General features: G+C 48.7%; 1 protein-coding gene across 1 annotated transcript in view; it reads right to left on the bottom strand.

The window, feature by feature from the left end:
• The window catches only part of adarb2 (adenosine deaminase RNA specific B2 (inactive)), a 206,114-nt gene that overhangs the window by 178,051 nt on the left and 9,426 nt on the right, over positions 1 to 18,637 (bottom strand). The gene's annotated exons all lie outside the window — the stretch shown is intronic.

Genomic DNA, 18,637 nt, shown 5'->3' on the forward strand with positions numbered 1-18,637 from the left:
CCGGTCCAAGGCACAAAACAGGAAGTACATTTTCAACCCTCAGCACCTGCAGTGAGCTAAATTGCCTAAAAGATGGCTCCATAACGCCAACATAACACACCTTTTCAGTGTGTCTGTGCTGGCCATGGGAAATTGTGCATTATCTACCTCCCCTGTTACATTCATAAAACTACTCTACTGTAGTTTTTTGTTCACCCCAACAACTATTGTGTTGTTTTCAAACAATATGTTTTGTCTAAAAGTTAGTTTTTCTTTTTAAAAGACATTTCACATATTGAAATGGTTCTGTTTTGGTCGGGCCAAGCACAGATTCAATTGAATCAACAATCATTTCAAAGGGCGGGACTGCTTTAAAATAGGAGGATTCTGAGTTTGATGCTCGGTCCTGCTCATAAGTTGAGGTACTACTGTATAAGTTGAGGTACTACTGTATAAGTTGAGGTACTACTGTATAAGTTGAGGTACTACTGTATAAGTTGAGGTACTACTGTATACGTCGAGGTACTACTGTATAAGTTGAGGTACTACTGTATAAGTTGAGGTACTACTGTATAAGTTGAGGTACTACTGTATACGTTGAGGTACTACTGTATAAGTTGAGGTACTACTGTATACGTCGAGGTACTACTGTATAAGTTGAGGTACTACTGTATACGTTGAGGTACTACTGTATAAGTTGAGGTACTACTGTATACGTCGAGGTACTACTGTATAAGTTGAGGTACTACTGTATACGTTGAGGTACTACTGTATAAGTTGAGGTACTACTGTATAAGTTGAGGTACTACTGTATACGTTGAGGTACTACTGTATAAGTTGAGGTACTACTGTATACGTCGAGGTACTACTGTATAAGTTGAGGTACTACTGTATACGTTGAGGTACTACTGTATAAGTTGAGGTACTACTGTATAAGTTGAGGTACTACTGTATACGTTGAGGTACTACTGTATAAGTTGAGGTACTACTGTATACGTCGAGGTACTACTGTATAAGTTGAGGTACTACTGTATACGTTGAGGTACTACTGTATAAGTTGAGGTACTACTGTATACGTCGAGGTACTACTGTATAAGTTGAGGTACTACTGTATACGTTGAGGTACTACTGTATAAGTTGAGGTACTACTGTATAAGTTGAGGTACTACTGTATACGTTGAGGTACTACTGTATAAGTTGAGGTACTACTGTATACGTCGAGGTACTACTGTATAAGTTGAGGTACTACTGTATACGTTGAGGTACTACTGTATAAGTTGAGGTACTACTGTATAAGTTGAGGTACTACTGTATAAGTTGAAGTACTACTGTATTTGCTTAAAACGGCTGTGCAAAATATTCTGTTATAAAGGCCAGTTTCATCAACTATTTTTGCTTTTTGATGATCACTTTTGTCAGTTTCAAAATGGGTCAGTAATTTTTGTGGGCTTTTCTTTCTTTGATGCAAGGGTAACCAAAAGTTTCTTACCTTGTTCTTGGCAGAGGGCAGTAAGAAAAACTACAGCCTGGTTAGTATTTATAGCGTGTAGTCCTGCAAATTGTACATGAATCCTTTGACTGCTGAAAGAATGTGTTGTTCTGAATAATGTGTCATTGCTCTGGCTAGCTGCAGAGCTATTAGCTCACAAGCTATCACAATAACCAAAAGGTCATAAAAACATAGCATGTGTTAATCTGCATTAAAGAAAATAGGGACATTAAAATTATGTTAAATTAGTTCATTAAAGTTAATTAGTCATAAAGTCATGAACGTAACAGCCCTAATCAAAGCTAATTATTATCTGTGACCTCTGTAATTTGAGGGAAGGGGATGAATGAGACTCGGCATGGTTGTATGTTTCAGGTCTGCCCTTTCAGCGCTCGTTCCACTCATCTTTTCCTGACGTAAAAGCAGCATGAAAGACTAAAGATTTGTGTGTGAAGTGATCAAAGTTGGAATAAGAGCCTATTTAACAGACAAATGTTAGCATCTTCCTCAAGTGTCTAATACCTATGTAAAATATGACCTATGAAGCTGCTAATGTACTGCGCCAGCTTTGAGGGAAACCTTTAACAAAATGGTTGCTGGGGTCAAGTCACTTGGCGTAAAGGAAAAACGCCCCTGTAATCTTTTCCAAAGACCCTGGGCTGGCCGTGGCTTGCTGCGATACTAAGTCTTCATTGTTTGAGACTGTCCTCCTTTCCCCTCCAGAGCCTCTCTACCGGTGTGCCGGAGCATGGCAACAATCAATTCTGAGGAACCTCTCACACTCCATTAAAAGCATAACCAAGTTCATTACAATTTCATAGGCGCTCAGGTAGCAAATGGCTTCTGATAAATCATGGCTATTGGTCCTGTGTGGCCTTGTGTGTTGTAGGTTTATCTCTGCTTCTCAGGCAGGGGAGAGGTCTGAATGTGTGGCCTTTAAATGACCTTCCAGGCAATGGACACTTGGATGTCTGTGAAGGCAACATTGGACTATTTCTAGACATCCATCAAACATCTGTACCCTGGGAATTAACAGGTTTTCAACCTGTGAAGCACGCTTGCTTTCTTGGGCGCCAGATAACTTTACAACGGGACCGAAACAAGCAACAAATCTGTAGTTACACCTTTCGCCCACCAGATGTCAACAAAGACTGGGAGATAACACCAAAGCACAAAGTGAAAGTTCGAAAACCCGAGAGCTACATTCCAGCTGTTTGATGCCCGCCATTAGGCAAATTGGGGAAACTTCTTCTTCTTACTTAAGAATATTAAAACATTTACATCAAATGCATTGGAAATGTCACTAAAACAGAAGTGTCATGGATCAAACACTATGAAGCATCAACACGTGATGAAACTCGAGGAGTGAAGAACAACATCATCCATCAAATGGAACTAGGAAAAGGGAACAATTCCAGAGTATGGATAACTTTGATCTTGCCAAATAAGGGTAATGTTATTTCCTGTTAAAAAAAAAAATATATATATATATATATATATATATATATATATATATATATATATATATATATATATATATATATATATATATATATATATATATATATATATATATATATATATATATATATATATATATCCATCCATCCATCCATTTTCTACCGCTTGTTCATTTCGGGGTCGCGGGGGGTGCTAGAGCCTATCTCACTCATACTTGCCAACCCTCCCGATTTTTTTCCAGGAGACTCCTAAATTTCAGTGCCCCTCCCAAAAATCTCCCGGGTCAACCATTCTCCCGAATTTCCCCCGATTTTCACCCGGACAATAATGTTAAGGGCGTGCCGTGATGGCATTGCCTTTAGCGTCCTCTACAACCTGTCGACGCGTCCGCTTTTTCACCATACAAACAGCGTGCCGGCCCAGTCACATGTTGTATGCGGCTTCTGCATACACACGAGAGTGACTGCAGGACATACTTGATCAACAGCCATACAAGTCACACTGAGGGTGGCCGTATAAACAAGTTTAACACTGTTACAAATATGTGCCACACTGTGAATCCACACCAAACAAGAATGACAAACACATTTTGGAAGAACATCCGCACCGTAACACAACATAAACACAATAGAATAAATACCCAGAATCCCTTGCATCCCTAACTCTTCTGGGCTACAATATACACCCCCGCTACCACCAAACCCCGCCCCCTCACCTCAACACCCCCCCCCCCCCCCCCCCCCCAATATCCCGGATTTGAAGGTCTCAAGGTTGGCAAGTATGATCTCAGCTGCATTATATGTGTGTGTATATATATATATATATATATATATATATATATATATATATATATATATATATATATATATATATATATACTTTATTGATTTCCCATAGAGGAGATTCAGGTGTCCAGTAGCAGAAAACACATCCATTCATACCAACAACAATAAATACCCAATATTCAGAGATACCAATAAGGTGCGCATGTTATGTCTGAGCAGCCATAGTGTCATGCTAAGGATGCCTGGAGTTCCTCAGGATGCCCTGCATGAGAGCCCTTATCCTTCTCTCAAGCACTGCGTCCACATTTTCCCCATCACAGAAACCCATTTCCTGATCAGTCTGTCCAACCAGTGATCTCTCTCATGGTGGTGCTACCACCACAACACACAACACCAAAGACAATGGCACTAGCTACAGTTCTACAGACTGATAAAGTATGTGTAACATCAAACGACCTAAGCCTCCTCAGGGAGAAGAGTCTGCTCTGATCTTTCTTGCACACAGCATTTTCCTGTGCTGACCAGTCCAGTTTGTGGTCCAGGTGGACTCCCAGGTACTTGTACGACTGGACCCTTTCAATGTTCTGTTCATTTATTTTGACCGGCTGATTGGAGGAACTTCTGCTAAAGTCAATGATCATCTTCTTAGTCTTGGACGCGTTAAGGATTAGACCATTTATTTTACTCCGGCCACCAGGACCCTGTACTCGGTTTCATCCCTTCCCCTCACACATGCCACAACAGTGGAATCACCAGAGTACTTCTGTATGAGGCATGTAGATGAGTTGTGTACAAGGTCCTCAGTATGAAGTGTTAAGCGGAAGGGGGCCAGAATGGTACCCTGTGGTGCCTGCGTATTGCTTACCACAGTATTTAGAAACACTCCTCCCTAACCAGACATACTGTGACTGTCCCGTTAGGTAGTCGTAGATCCAGTTGGTAACAATAGGATCAACTCCGATCCTCACCTGTTTCTCCGTCAGTAAGAGAGGTTGGATGGTATTGAATGCACTCCTGAAGTCAAAGAATATCAACCTCACACAGCCTCCAGTTCCCTCCAGGAAGGACACGGACCAATGCAGCACGTAGAGGACCACGTTGTTCACTCCCATGTCCTGCTGGTAGGCAAACAGTGGAGGGTCAAGAGCTTGCTCTACCTGTGGTTTGAGTAGTCGACGTACCAGCCTCTTAATAGTCTTCATAATGACAGTGCCACTGGTCTGTAGTCCTACCGGCCTCATTACCTTGGGGATGGGCACAAGGCAGGAGGTTTTCCAGTTTGAAGACTTTTGTTGAGGATGGTATGTAGAGGCACATTCCTTAAGGAGCCTTGGTGTTATTCCATCAGCACCAGCAGATGTCCTACCTTGGAGCTTCCTCAGTTCCTCACGGACCTCCTCCACAGTGCAGGTGGTCACTGCAGCAGGGGAGGAGTCAAACCGGTTGTCAAAGTCATCATCATTACCGACCACCTCACTGCCCTTCTTTTTGTGGCCACTAATGGCCCTCAGGCCCCTCCACACTTGACGTGTGTTGGTATTCTGTAGTCTCCCCCTGGTCTGTCTCAATGTCCTTATTGGACTCATTGACCAGAGTGCATGTTTAATTTTTCTTCCTGCAATTATTAATTTAAAAACACAATTACATTGCTAACTAATCATTTTAATTCTAGGTCGAATGTAGTGGCTTTTTTTATCCAGCAGATGGCGAAATAATGAAACACTGTGCAGCCAATGCAGCCAGTGAGTGCGCCTTACACTCACAGAGGTATCATTTACCCTCTGCTACAGAATCCATATGGTCAACAACGTTTAAACGTTCCTGTCTACATGCAGCACACTTCCTGTCAACATGAGCACACTTCCTGTCAACATGCAGCACACTTCCTGTCAACATGAGCACACATCCTGTCAACATGCAGCACACTTCCTGTCAACATGAGCACACTTCCCGTCAACATGCAGCACACTTCCTGTCAACATGCAGCACACTTCCTGTCAACATGAGCACACTTCCTGTCAACATGCAGCACACTTCCTGTCAACATGCAGCACACTTCCTGTCAACATGCAGCACACTTCCTGTTAACATGCAGCACAGTTCCTGTCAACATGAGCACACTTCCTGTCAACATGCAGCACACTTCCTGTCAACATGAGCACACTTCCTGTCAACATGCAGCACACTTCCTGTCAATATGCAGCACACTTCCTGTCAACATGAGCACACTTCCTGTCAACATGAGCACACTTCCTGTTAACATGCAGCACACTTCCTGTCAACATGAGCACACTTCCTGTCAACATGAGCAGCATTTAAAGGCCTACTGAAATGAAATGTTTTCATTCAAACGGGGATAGCAGATCCATTCTATGTGTCATACTTGATCATTTCGCGATATTGCCATATTTTTGCTGAAAGGATTTAGTAGAGAACATCGACGATAAAGTTCGCAACTTTTGATCGCTCATAAAAAAAGCCTTGCCTGTAGCGGAAGTAGCGTGACGTCACAGGTTGAAAGGCTCCTCGCATCTGCACATTGTTCACACCAGCAGCGAGAGAGATTCGGACCGAGAAAGCGACGATTACCCCATTAATTTGAGCGAGGATGAAAGATTTGTGGATGAGGAACGTGAGAGTGAAGGACTAGAGTGCAGTGCAAGACGTATCTTTTTTCGCTCTGACCGTAACTTAGGTACAAGCTGGCTCATTGGATTCCACACTTTCTCCTTTTTCTATTGTGGATCACGGATTTGTATTTTAAACCACCTGGGATACTATATCCTCTTGAAAATGAGAGTCCAGAACGCCAAATGGACATTCACAGTGACTTTTATCTCCACGCAAATACATCAGCGAAGCTCTTTAGCTACGGAGCTAACGTGATAGCATCGTGCTTAAATGCAGATAGAAACAAAATAAATAAACCCCTGACTGGAAGGATAGACAGAAGATCAACAATACTATTAAACCATGGACATGTAACTACACGGTTAATAATTCTCAGCCTTGCAAAGCTTAACAACGCTGTTGCTAACGACGCCATTGAAGCTAACTTAGCAACGGGACCTCACTGAGCTATGATAAAAACATTAGCGCTCCACCTACGCCAGCCAGCCCTCATCTGCTCATCAACACCCGTGCTCACCTGCGTTCCAGCGATCGACAGAAGGACGAAGGACTTCACCCGATCATCCGTGCGGTCTGCGGCTAGTGTCGGCTAGCGCGTCTGCTATCCAAGTCAAAGTCCTCCTGGTTGTGTTGCTGCAGCCAGCCGCTAATACACCGATCCCACCTACAGCTTTCTTCTTTGCAGTCTTCATTGTTCATTAAACAAATTGCAAAAGATTCACCAACACAGATGTCCAGAATACTGTGGAATTTTGAGATGAAAACAGAGCTTTTTTGTATTGCATTCAATGGTGTCCCAATACTTCCGTTTAACTATTGACGTCACGCGCATACGTCATCATACATAGACCTTTTCAAGCGGAAGTTTAGCGGAAAATGTAAAATGTCACTTTATAAGTTAACCCGGCCGTATTGGCATGTGTTGCAATGTTAAGATTTCATCATTGATATATAAACTATCAGACTGCGTGGTCGCTAGTAGTGGCTTTCAGTAGGCCTTTAAGAAGACACAATTGTAATGATTGTAGAAAAGTAAGTGATATAAAATATCAGTTGTACGTGTTGATGCAGTGTAAAGGTACAGGTGTGGCAGGAAGTGTGTACAGCCAGTGTAAAGGTACAGGTGTGGCAGGAAGTGTGTACAGCCAGTGTAAAGGTACAGGTGTGGCAGGAAGTGTGTACAGCCAGTGTAAAGGTACAGGTGTGGCAGGAAGTGTGTACAGCCAGGGTAAATGTACAGGTGTGGCAGGAAGTGTGTACAGCCAGTGTAAAGGTACAGGTGTGGCAGGAAGTGTGTACAGCCAGTGTAAAGGTACAGGTGTGGCAGGAAGTGTGTACAGCCAGTGTAAAGGTACAGGTGTGGCAGGAAGTGTGTACAGCCAGTGTAAAGGTACAGGTGTGGCAGGAAGTGTGTACAGCCAGGGTCAAGGTACAGGTGTGGCAGGAAGTGTGTACAGCCAGTGTAAAGGTACAGGTGTGGCAGGAAGTGTGTACAGCCAGTGTAAAGGTACAGGTGTGGCAGGAAGTGTGTACAGCCAGGGTCAAGGTACAGGTGTGGCAGGAAGTGTGTACAGCCAGTGTAAAGGTACAGGTGTGGCAGGAAGTGTGTACAGCCAGTGTAAAGGTACAGGTGTGGCAGGAAGTGTGTACAGCCAGTGTAAAGGTACAGGTGTGGCAGGAAGTGTGTACAGCAGCACCTTTGCCACCTAAATCTTGACATGAGTTGAATGAATATGATTAGAATGTGTCTTCATCAACTCGCCAGGGGTAGTTGGCTGTAAGCTCGCTTGGTTACATGTCAAATGTTCATTAATGTTGACGAATATGTATTATGCATACTCACCTGTTAAGGAGAGTTGGAGTAAAGCGACCCACAAACAGTTTGTTCTGTTCTTCCAGAGGAACAGAAGCAAATAAACCACTTGAAATACGTAATGCCTGCTGAACATCAACACTGCAGATCCTCTTTGCCGTCCATCAATACCCGCAGGTGGCGCTGGAAACTGACAACTTCACTTGAGTGTAAAACGGCAAGAGTCCACTGCCATGGTGGCGCCATTCCACAGCCAGTACGCATCCAGCAGTAATCCAGGGTTAGACACACCTACTCTTATCTAACAGAGCTTCTTAGGTATCTTTTAGTAAGACATGCACCTGGGGATAGGCCCCTCCCTCCTCCAAAGACATGCACCTGGGGATAGGCCCCTCCCTCCTCCAAAGACATGCACCTGGGGATAGGCCCCTCCCTCCTCCAAAGACATGCACCTGGGGATAGGCCCCTCCCTCCTCCAAAGACATGCACCTGGGGATGGCCCCTTCCTCTTCCAAAGACATGCACCTGGGGATGGCCCCTCCCTCCTCCAAAGACATGCACCTGGGGATAGGCCCCTTCCTCTTCCAAAGACATGCACCTGGGGATAGGCCCCTCCCTCCAAAGACATGCACCTGGGGATAGGCCCCTCCCTCCTCCAAAGACATGCACCTGGGGATAGGCCCCTCTCACCTCCAAAGACATGCACCTGGAGATAGGCCCCTCCCTCCTCCAAAGACATGCACCTGGGGATAGGCCCCTCCCTCCTCCAAAGACATGCACCTGGGGATAGGCCCCTCCCTCCTCCAAAGACATGCACCTGGGGATAGGCCCCTCCCTCTTCCAAAGACATGCACCTGGGGATAGGCCCCTTCCTCTTCCAAAGACATGCACCTGGGGATAGGCCCCTCCCTCCTCCAAAGATATGCACCTGGGGATAGGCCCCTCTCACCTCCAAAGACATGCACCTGGAGATAGGCCCCTCCCTCCTCCAAAGACATGCACCTGGGGATAGGCCCCTCTCACCTCCAAAGACATGCACCTGGAGATAGGCCCCTCTCACCTCCAAAGACATGCACCTGGAGATAGGCCCCTCCCTCCTCCAAAGACATGCACCTGGGGATAGGCCCCTTCCTCTTCCAAAGACATGCACCTGGGGATAGGCCCCTCCCACCTTCAAAGACATGCACCTGGGGATAGGTTGATTGGCAACACTAAATGGTCCCGAGTGTGTGAATGTTGTCTGTGTTGGCCCTGCCATGAGGTGGACACTTGTCCAGGGTCTGCCCCGCCTTCCTTGTCCAGGGTCTGCCCCGCCTTCCTTGTCCAGGGTGTAAGTCCAGTAAAAACGTCAACATGGACTTTGTAGGAAGAGAGAGAACATGGTGGTGTGGGAACTGAGGAGTTGGTGGACGTACAGTAACATGGTGGTGTGGGAACTGAGGAGCTGGTGGACGTACAGTAACATGGTGGTGTGGGAACTGAGGAGTTGGTGGACGTACAGTAACATGGTGGTGTGGGAACTGAGGAGTTGGTGGACGTACAGTAACATGGTGGTGTGGGAACTGAGGAGTTGGTGGACGTACAGTAACATGGTGGTGTGGGAACTGAGGAGTTGGTGGACGTACAGTAACATGGTGGTGTGGGTACTGAGGAGTTGGTGGACGTACAGTAACATGGTGGTGTGCGAACTGAGGAGTTGGTGGACGTACAGTAACATGGTGGTGTGGGTACTGAGGAGCTGGTGGACGTACAGTAACATGGTGGTGTGCGAACTGAGGAGTTGGTGGACGTACAGTAACATGGTGGTGTGGGTACTGAGGAGTTGGTGGACGTACAGTAACATGGTGGTGTGGGTACTGAGGAGTTGGTGGACGTACAGTAACATGGTGGTGTGGAAACTGAGGAGTTGGTGGACGTACAGTAACATGGTGGTGTGGGAACTGAGGAGTTGGTGGACGTACAGTAACATGGTGGTGTGGGTACTGAGGAGCTGGTGGACGTACAGTAACATGGTGGTGTGGGTACTGAGGAGCTGGTGGACGTACAGTAACATGGTGGTGTGGGTACTGAGGAGTTGGTGGACGTACAGTAACATGGTGGTGTGGGAACTGAGGAGTTGGTGGACGTACAGTAACATGGTGGTGTGGGAACTGAGGAGCTGGTGGACGTACAGTAACATGGTGGTGTGGGAACTGAGGAGTTGGTGGACGTACAGTAACATGGTGGTGTGGGAACTGAGGAGTTGGTGGACGTACAGTAACATGGTGGTGTGGGAACTGAGGAGTTGGTGGACGTACAGTAACATGGTGGTGTGGGTACTGAGGAGCTGGTGGACGTACAGTAACATGGTGGTGTGGGAACTGAGGAGTTGGTGGACGTACAGTAACATGGTGGTGTGGGTACTGAGGAGCTGGTGGACGTACAGTAACATGGTGGTGTGCGAACTGAGGAGTTGGTGGACGTACAGTAACATGGTGGTGTGGGTACTGAGGAGCTGGTGGACGTACAGTAACATGGTGGTGTGCGAACTGAGGAGTTGGTGGACGTACAGTAACATGGTGGTGTGGGTACTGAGGAGTTGGTGGACGTACAGTAACATGGTGGTGTGGGTACTGAGGAGTTGGTGGACGTACAGTAACATGGTGGTGTGGAAACTGAGGAGTTGGTGGACGTACAGTAACATGGTGGTGTGGGAACTGAGGAGTTGGTGGACGTACAGTAACATGGTGGTGTGGGTACTGAGGAGCTGGTGGACGTACAGTAACATGGTGGTGTGGGTACTGAGGAGCTGGTGGACGTACAGTAACATGGTGGTGTGGGTACTGAGGAGCTGGTGGACGTACAGTAACATGGTGGTGTGCGAACTGAGGAGTTGGTGGACGTACAGTAACATGGTGGTGTGGGTACTGAGGAGTTGGTGGACGTACAGTAACATGGTGGTGTGGGTACTGAGGAGTTGGTGGACGTACAGTAACATGGTGGTGTGGAAACTGAGGAGTTGGTGGACGTACAGTAACATGGTGGTGTGGGTACTGAGGAGCTGGTGGACGTACAGTAACATGGTGGTGTGGGTACTGAGGAGCTGGTGGACGTACAGTAACATGGTGGTGTGCGAACTGAGGAGTTGGTGGACGTACAGTAACATGGTGGTGTGGGTACTGAGGAGTTGGTGGACGTACAGTAACATGGTGGTGTGGGAACTGAGGAGTTGGTGGACGTACAGTAACATGGTGGTGTGGGAACTGAGGAGTTGGTGGATGTACAGTAACATGGTGGTGTGGGAACTGAGGAGTTGGTGGACGTACAGTAACATGGTGGTGTGGGTACTGAGGAGCTGGTGGACGTACAGTAACATGGTGGTGTGGGTACTGAGGAGCTGGTGGACGTACAGTAACATGGTGGTGTGGGTACTGAGGAGCTGGTGGACGTACAGTAACATGGTGGTGTGCGAACTGAGGAGTTGGTGGACGTACAGTAACATGGTGGTGTGGGTACTGAGGAGTTGGTGGACGTACAGTTACATGGTGGTGTGGGTACTGAGGAGTTGGTGGACGTACAGTAACATGGTGGTGTGGAAACTGAGGAGTTGGTGGACGTACAGTAACATGGTGGTGTGGGTACTGAGGAGCTGGTGGACGTACAGTAACATGGTGGTGTGGGTACTGAGGAGCTGGTGGACGTACAGTAACATGGTGGTGTGGGTACTGAGGAGCTGGTGGACGTACAGTAACATGGTGGTGTGCGAACTGAGGAGTTGGTGGACGTACAGTAACATGGTGGTGTGGGTACTGAGGAGTTGGTGGACGTACAGTAACATGGTGGTGTGGGTACTGAGGAGCTGGTGGACGTACAGTAACATGGTGGTGTGGGTACTGAGGAGCTGGTGGACGTACAGTAACATGGTGGTGTGCGAACTGAGGAGTTGGTGGACGTACAGTAACATGGTGGTGTGGGTACTGAGGAGTTGGTGGACGTACAGTAACATGGTGGTGTGGGTACTGAGGAGTTGGTGGACGTACAGTAACATGGTGGTGTGGAAACTGAGGAGTTGGTGGACGTACAGTAACATGGTGGTGTGGAAACTGAGGAGTTGGTGGACGTACAGTAACATGGTGGTGTGGGTACTGAGGAGCTGGTGGACGTACAGTAACATGGTGGTGTGGGTACTGAGGAGCTGGTGGACGTACAGTAACATGGTGGTGTGCGAACTGAGGAGTTGGTGGACGTACAGTAACATGGTGGTGTGGGTACTGAGGAGTTGGTGGACGTACAGTAACATGGTGGTGTGGGTACTGAGGAGTTGGTGGACGTACAGTAACATGGTGGTGTGCGAACTGAGGAGTTGGTGGACGTACAGTAACATGGTGGTGTGGGTACTGAGGAGCTGGTGGACGTACAGTAACATGGTGGTGTGGGTACTGAGGAGCTGGTGGACGTACAGTAACATGGTGGTGTGGGTACTGAGGAGCTGGTGGACGTACAGTAACATGGTGGTCTAGGAACTGAGGAGTTGGTGGACGTACAGTAACATGGTGGTCTAGGAACTGAGGAGTTGGTGGACGTACAGTAACATGGTGGTGTGGGAACTGAGGAGTTGGTGGACGTACAGTAACATGGTGGTGTGGGAACTGAGGAGTTGGTGGACGTACAGTAACATGGTGGTGTGGGAACTGAGGAGCTGGTGGACGTACAGTAACATGGTGGTGTGGGAACTGAGGAGTTGGTGGACGTACAGTAACATGGTGGTGTGGGAACTGAGGAGTTGGTGGACGTACAGTAACATGGTGGTGTGGGAACTGAGGAGTTGGTGGACGTACAGTAACATGGTGGTGTGGGAACTGAGGAGTTGGTGGACGTACAGTAACATGGTGGTGTGGGTACTGAGGAGCTGGTGGACGTACAGTAACATGGTGGTGTGCGAACTGAGGAGTTGGTGGACGTACAGTAACATGGTGGTGTGGGTACTGAGGAGCTGGTGGACGTACAGTAACATGGTGGTGTGCGAACTGAGGAGTTGGTGGACGTACAGTAACATGGTGGTGTGGGTACTGAGGAGTTGGTGGACGTACAGTAACATGGTGGTGTGGGTACTGAGGAGTTGGTGGACGTACAGTAACATGGTGGTGTGGAAACTGAGGAGTTGGTGGACGTACAGTAACATGGTGGTGTGGGAACTGAGGAGTTGGTGGACGTACAGTAACATGGTGGTGTGGGTACTGAGGAGCTGGTGGACGTACAGTAACATGGTGGTGTGGGTACTGAGGAGCTGGTGGACGTACAGTAACATGGTGGTGTGGGTACTGAGGAGTTGGTGGACGTACAGTAACATGGTGGTGTGGGAACTGAGGAGTTGGTGGACGTACAGTAACATGGTGGTGTGGGAACTGAGGAGCTGGTGGACGTACAGTAACATGGTGGTGTGGGAACTGAGGAGTTGGTGGACGTACAGTAACATGGTGGTGTGGGAACTGAGGAGTTGGTGGACGTACAGTAACATGGTGGTGTGGGAACTGAGGAGTTGGTGGACGTACAGTAACATGGTGGTGTGGGTACTGAGGAGCTGGTGGACGTACAGTAACATGGTGGTGTGGGAACTGAGGAGTTGGTGGACGTACAGTAACATGGTGGTGTGGGTACTGAGGAGCTGGTGGACGTACAGTAACATGGTGGTGTGCGAACTGAGGAGTTGGTGGACGTACAGTAACATGGTGGTGTGGGTACTGAGGAGCTGGTGGACGTACAGTAACATGGTGGTGTGCGAACTGAGGAGTTGGTGGACGTACAGTAACATGGTGGTGTGGGTACTGAGGAGTTGGTGGACGTACAGTAACATGGTGGTGTGGGTACTGAGGAGTTGGTGGACGTACAGTAACATGGTGGTGTGGAAACTGAGGAGTTGGTGGACGTACAGTAACATGGTGGTGTGGGAACTGAGGAGTTGGTGGACGTACAGTAACATGGTGGTGTGGGTACTGAGGAGCTGGTGGACGTACAGTAACATGGTGGTGTGGGTACTGAGGAGCTGGTGGATGTACAGTAACATGGTGGTGTGGGTACTGAGGAGCTGGTGGACGTACAGTAACATGGTGGTGTGCGAACTGAGGAGTTGGTGGACGTACAGTAACATGGTGGTGTGGGTACTGAGGAGTTGGTGGACGTACAGTAACATGGTGGTGTGGGTACTGAGGAGTTGGTGGACGTACAGTAACATGGTGGTGTGGAAACTGAGGAGTTGGTGGACGTACAGTAACATGGTGGTGTGGGTACTGAGGAGCTGGTGGACGTACAGTAACATGGTGGTGTGGGTACTGAGGAGCTGGTGGACGTACAGTAACATGGTGGTGTGCGAACTGAGGAGTTGGTGGACGTACAGTAACATGGTGGTGTGGGTACTGAGGAGTTGGTGGACGTACAGTAACATGGTGGTGTGGGAACTGAGGAGTTGGTGGACGTACAGTAACATGGTGGTGTGGGAACTGAGGAGTTGGTGGACTGTACAGTAACATGGTGGTGTGGGAACTGAGGAGTTGGTGGACGTACAGTAACATGGTGGTGTGGGTACTGAGGAGCTGGTGGACGTACAGTAACATGGTGGTGTGGGTACTGAGGAGCTGGTGGACGTACAGTAACATGGTGGTGTGGGTACTGAGGAGTTGGTGGACGTACAGTAACATGGTGGTGTGCGAACTGAGGAGTTGGTGGACGTACAGTAACATGGTGGTGTGGGTACTGAGGAGTTGGTGGACGTACAGTAACATGGTGGTGTGGGTACTGAGGAGTTGGTGGACGTACAGTAACATGGTGGTGTGGAACTGAGGAGTTGGTGGACGTACAGTAACATGGTGGTGTGGGTACTGAGGAGCTGGTGGACGTACAGTAACATGGTGGTGTGGGTACTGAGGAGCTGGTGGACGTACAGTAACATGGTGGTGTGTGCGAACTGAGGAGTTGGTGGACGTACAGTAACATGGTGGTGTGGGTACTGAGGAGTTGGTGGACGTACAGTAACATGGTGGTGTGGGTACTGAGGAGTTGGTGGACGTACAGTAACATGGTGGTGTGGAACTGAGGAGTTGGTGGACGTACAGTAACATGGTGGTGTGGAAACTGAGGAGTTGGTGGACGTACAGTAACATGGTGGTGTGGGTACTGAGGAGCTGGTGGACGTACAGTAACATGGTGGTGTGGGTACTGAGGAGTGGTGGACGTACAGTAACATGGTGGTGTGCGAACTGAGGAGTTGGTGGACGTACAGTAACATGGTGGTGTGGGTACTGAGGAGTTGGTGGACGTACAGTAACATGGTGGTGTGGGTACTGAGGAGTTGGTGGACGTACAGTAACATGGTGGTGTGCGAACTGAGGAGTTGGTGGACGTACAGTAACATGGTGGTGTGGGTACTGAGGAGCTGGTGGACGTACAGTAACATGGTGGTGTGGGTACTGAGGAGTTGGTGGACGTACAGTAACATGGTGGTGTGGGTACTGAGGAGTTGGTGGACGTACAGTAACATGGTGGTGTGGAACTGAGGAGTTGGTGGACGTACAGTAACATGGTGGTGTGGAACTGAGGAGTTGGTGGACGTACAGTAACATGGTGGTGTGGGAACTGAGGAGTTGGTGGACGTACAGTAACATGGTGGTGTGGGAACTGAGGAGTTGGTGGACGTACAGTAACATGGTGGTGTGGGAACTGAGGAGTTGGTGGACGTACAGTAACATGGTGGTGTGGGTACTGAGGAGTTGGTGGACGTACAGTAACATGGTGGTGTGGGAACTGAGGAGTTGGTGGACGTACAGTAACATGGTGGTGTGGGAACTGAGGAGTTGGTGGACGTACAGTAACATGGTGGTGTGGGAACTGAGGAGTTGGTGGACGTACAGTAACATGGTGGTGTGGGAACTGAGGAGCTGGTGGACGTACAGTAACATGGTGGTGTGGGAACTGAGGAGTTGGTGGACGTACAGTAACATGGTGGTGTGGGTACTGAGGAGTTGGTGGACGTACAGTAACATGGTGGTGTGGGAACTGAGGAGTTGGTGGACGTACAGTAACATGGTGGTGTGGGAACTGAGGAGTTGGTGGACGTACAGTAACATGGTGGTGTGGGAACTGAGGAGTTGGTGGACGTACAGTAACATGGTGGTGTGGGTACTGAGGAGTTGGTGGACGTACAGTAACATGGTGGTGTGGGTACTGAGGAGTTGGTGGACGTACAGTAACATGGTGGTGTGGAACTGAGGAGTTGGTGGACGTACAGTAACATGGTGGTGTGGGAACTGAGGAGTTGGTGGACGTACAGTAACATGGTGGTGTGGGTACTGAGGAGCTGGTGGACGTACAGTAACATGGTGGTGTGGGTACTGAGGAGTTGGTGGACGTACAGTAACATGGTGGTGTGGGTACTGAGGAGTTGGTGGACGTACAGTAACATGGTGGTGTGGGAACTGAGGAGTTGGTGGACGTACAGTAACATGGTGGTGTGGGAACTGAGGAGCTGGTGGACGTACAGTAACATGGTGGTGTGGGAACTGAGGAGTTGGTGGACGTACAGTAACATGGTGGTGTGGGAACTGAGGAGTTGGTGGACGTACAGTAACATGGTGGTGTGGGTACTGAGGAGTTGGTGGACGTACAGTAACATGGTGGTGTGGGTACTGAGGAGTTGGTGGACGTACAGTAACATGGTGGTGTGGGAACTGAGGAGTTGGTGGACGTACAGTAACATGGTGGTGTGGGAACTGAGGAGTTGGTGGACGTACAGTAACATGGTGGTGTGGGTACTGAGGAGTTGGTGGACGTACAGTAACATGGTGGTGTGGGTACTGAGGAGTTGGTGGACGTACAGTAACATGGTGGTGTGGGTACTGAGGAGTTGGTGGACGTACAGTAACATGGTGGTGTGGAACTGAGGAGTTGGTGGACGTACAGTAACATGGTGGTGTGGGTACTGAGGAGTTGGTGGACGTACAGTAACATGGTGGTGTGGGTACTGAGGAGTTGGTGGACGTACAGTAACATGGTGGTGTGGGAAACTGAGGAGTTGGTGGACGTACAGTAACATGGTGGTGTGGGTACTGAGGAGCTGGTGGACGTACAGTAACATGGTGGTGTGGGTACTGAGGAGTTGGTGGACGTACAGTAACATGGTGGTGTGGGAACTGAGGAGTTGGTGGACGTACAGTAACATGGTGGTGTGGGAACTGAGGAGTTGGTGGACGTACAGTAACATGGTGGTGTGGGAACTGAGGAGTTGGTGGACGTACAGTAACATGGTGGTGTGGGAACTGAGGAGTTGGTGGACGTACAGTAACATGGTGGTGTGGGTACTGAGGAGTTGGTGGACGTACAGTAACATGGTGGTGTGGGAACTGAGGAGTTGGTGGACGTACAGTAACATGGTGGTGTGGGTACTGAGGAGCTGGTGGACGTACAGTAACATGGTGGTGTGGAACTGAGGAGTTGGTGGACGTACAGTAACATGGTGGTGTGGGTACTGAGGAGCTGGTGGACGTACAGTAACATGGTGGTGTGGAACTGAGGAGTTGGTGGACGTACAGTAACATGGTGGTGTGGGTACTGAGGAGTTGGTGGACGTACAGTAACATGGTGGTGTGGGAACTGAGGAGTTGGTGGACGTACAGTAACATGGTGGTGTGGGTACTGAGGAGTTGGTGGACGTACAGTAACATGGTGGTGTGGGAACTGAGGAGTTGGTGGACGTACAGTAACATGGTGGTGTGGGAACTGAGGAGTTGGTGGACGTACAGTAACATGGTGGTGTGGGAACTGAGGAGTTGGTGGACGTACAGTAACATGGTGGTGTGGGTACTGAGGAGTTGGTGGACGTACAGTAACATGGTGGTGTGGGAAACTGAGGAGTTGGTGGACGTACAGTAACATGGTGGTGTGGGAACTGAGGAGTTGGTGGACGTACAGTAACATGGTGGTGTGGGAACTGAGGAGTTGGTGGACGTACAGTAACATGGTGGTGTGGGAACTGAGGAGCTGGTGGACGTACAGTAACATGGTGGTGTGGCGAACTGAGGAGTTGGTGGACGTACAGTAACATGGTGGTGTGGGTACTGAGGAGTTGGTGGACGTACAGTAACATGGTGGTGTGGGAACTGAGGAGTTGGTGGACGTACAGTAACATGGTGGTGTGGGTACTGAGGAGCTGGTGGACGTACAGTAACATGGTGGTGTGGGAACTGAGGAGTTGGTGGACGTACAGTAACATGGTGGTGTGGGTACTGAGGAGTTGGTGGACGTACAGTAACATGGTGGTGTGCGAACTGAGGAGTTGGTGGACGTACAGTAACATGGTGGTGTGGGTACTGAGGAGTTGGTGGACGTACAGTAACATGGTGGTGTGGGTACTGAGGAGTTGGTGGACGTACAGTAACATGGTGGTGTGGAAACTGAGGAGTTGGTGGACGTACAGTAACATGGTGGTGTGGGAACTGAGGAGTTGGTGGA

This window comes from Entelurus aequoreus, linkage group LG15 (genome assembly GCF_033978785.1).
Source record: "Entelurus aequoreus isolate RoL-2023_Sb linkage group LG15, RoL_Eaeq_v1.1, whole genome shotgun sequence".
NCBI classification, from domain to species: Eukaryota; Metazoa; Chordata; class Actinopteri; order Syngnathiformes; family Syngnathidae; genus Entelurus; species Entelurus aequoreus.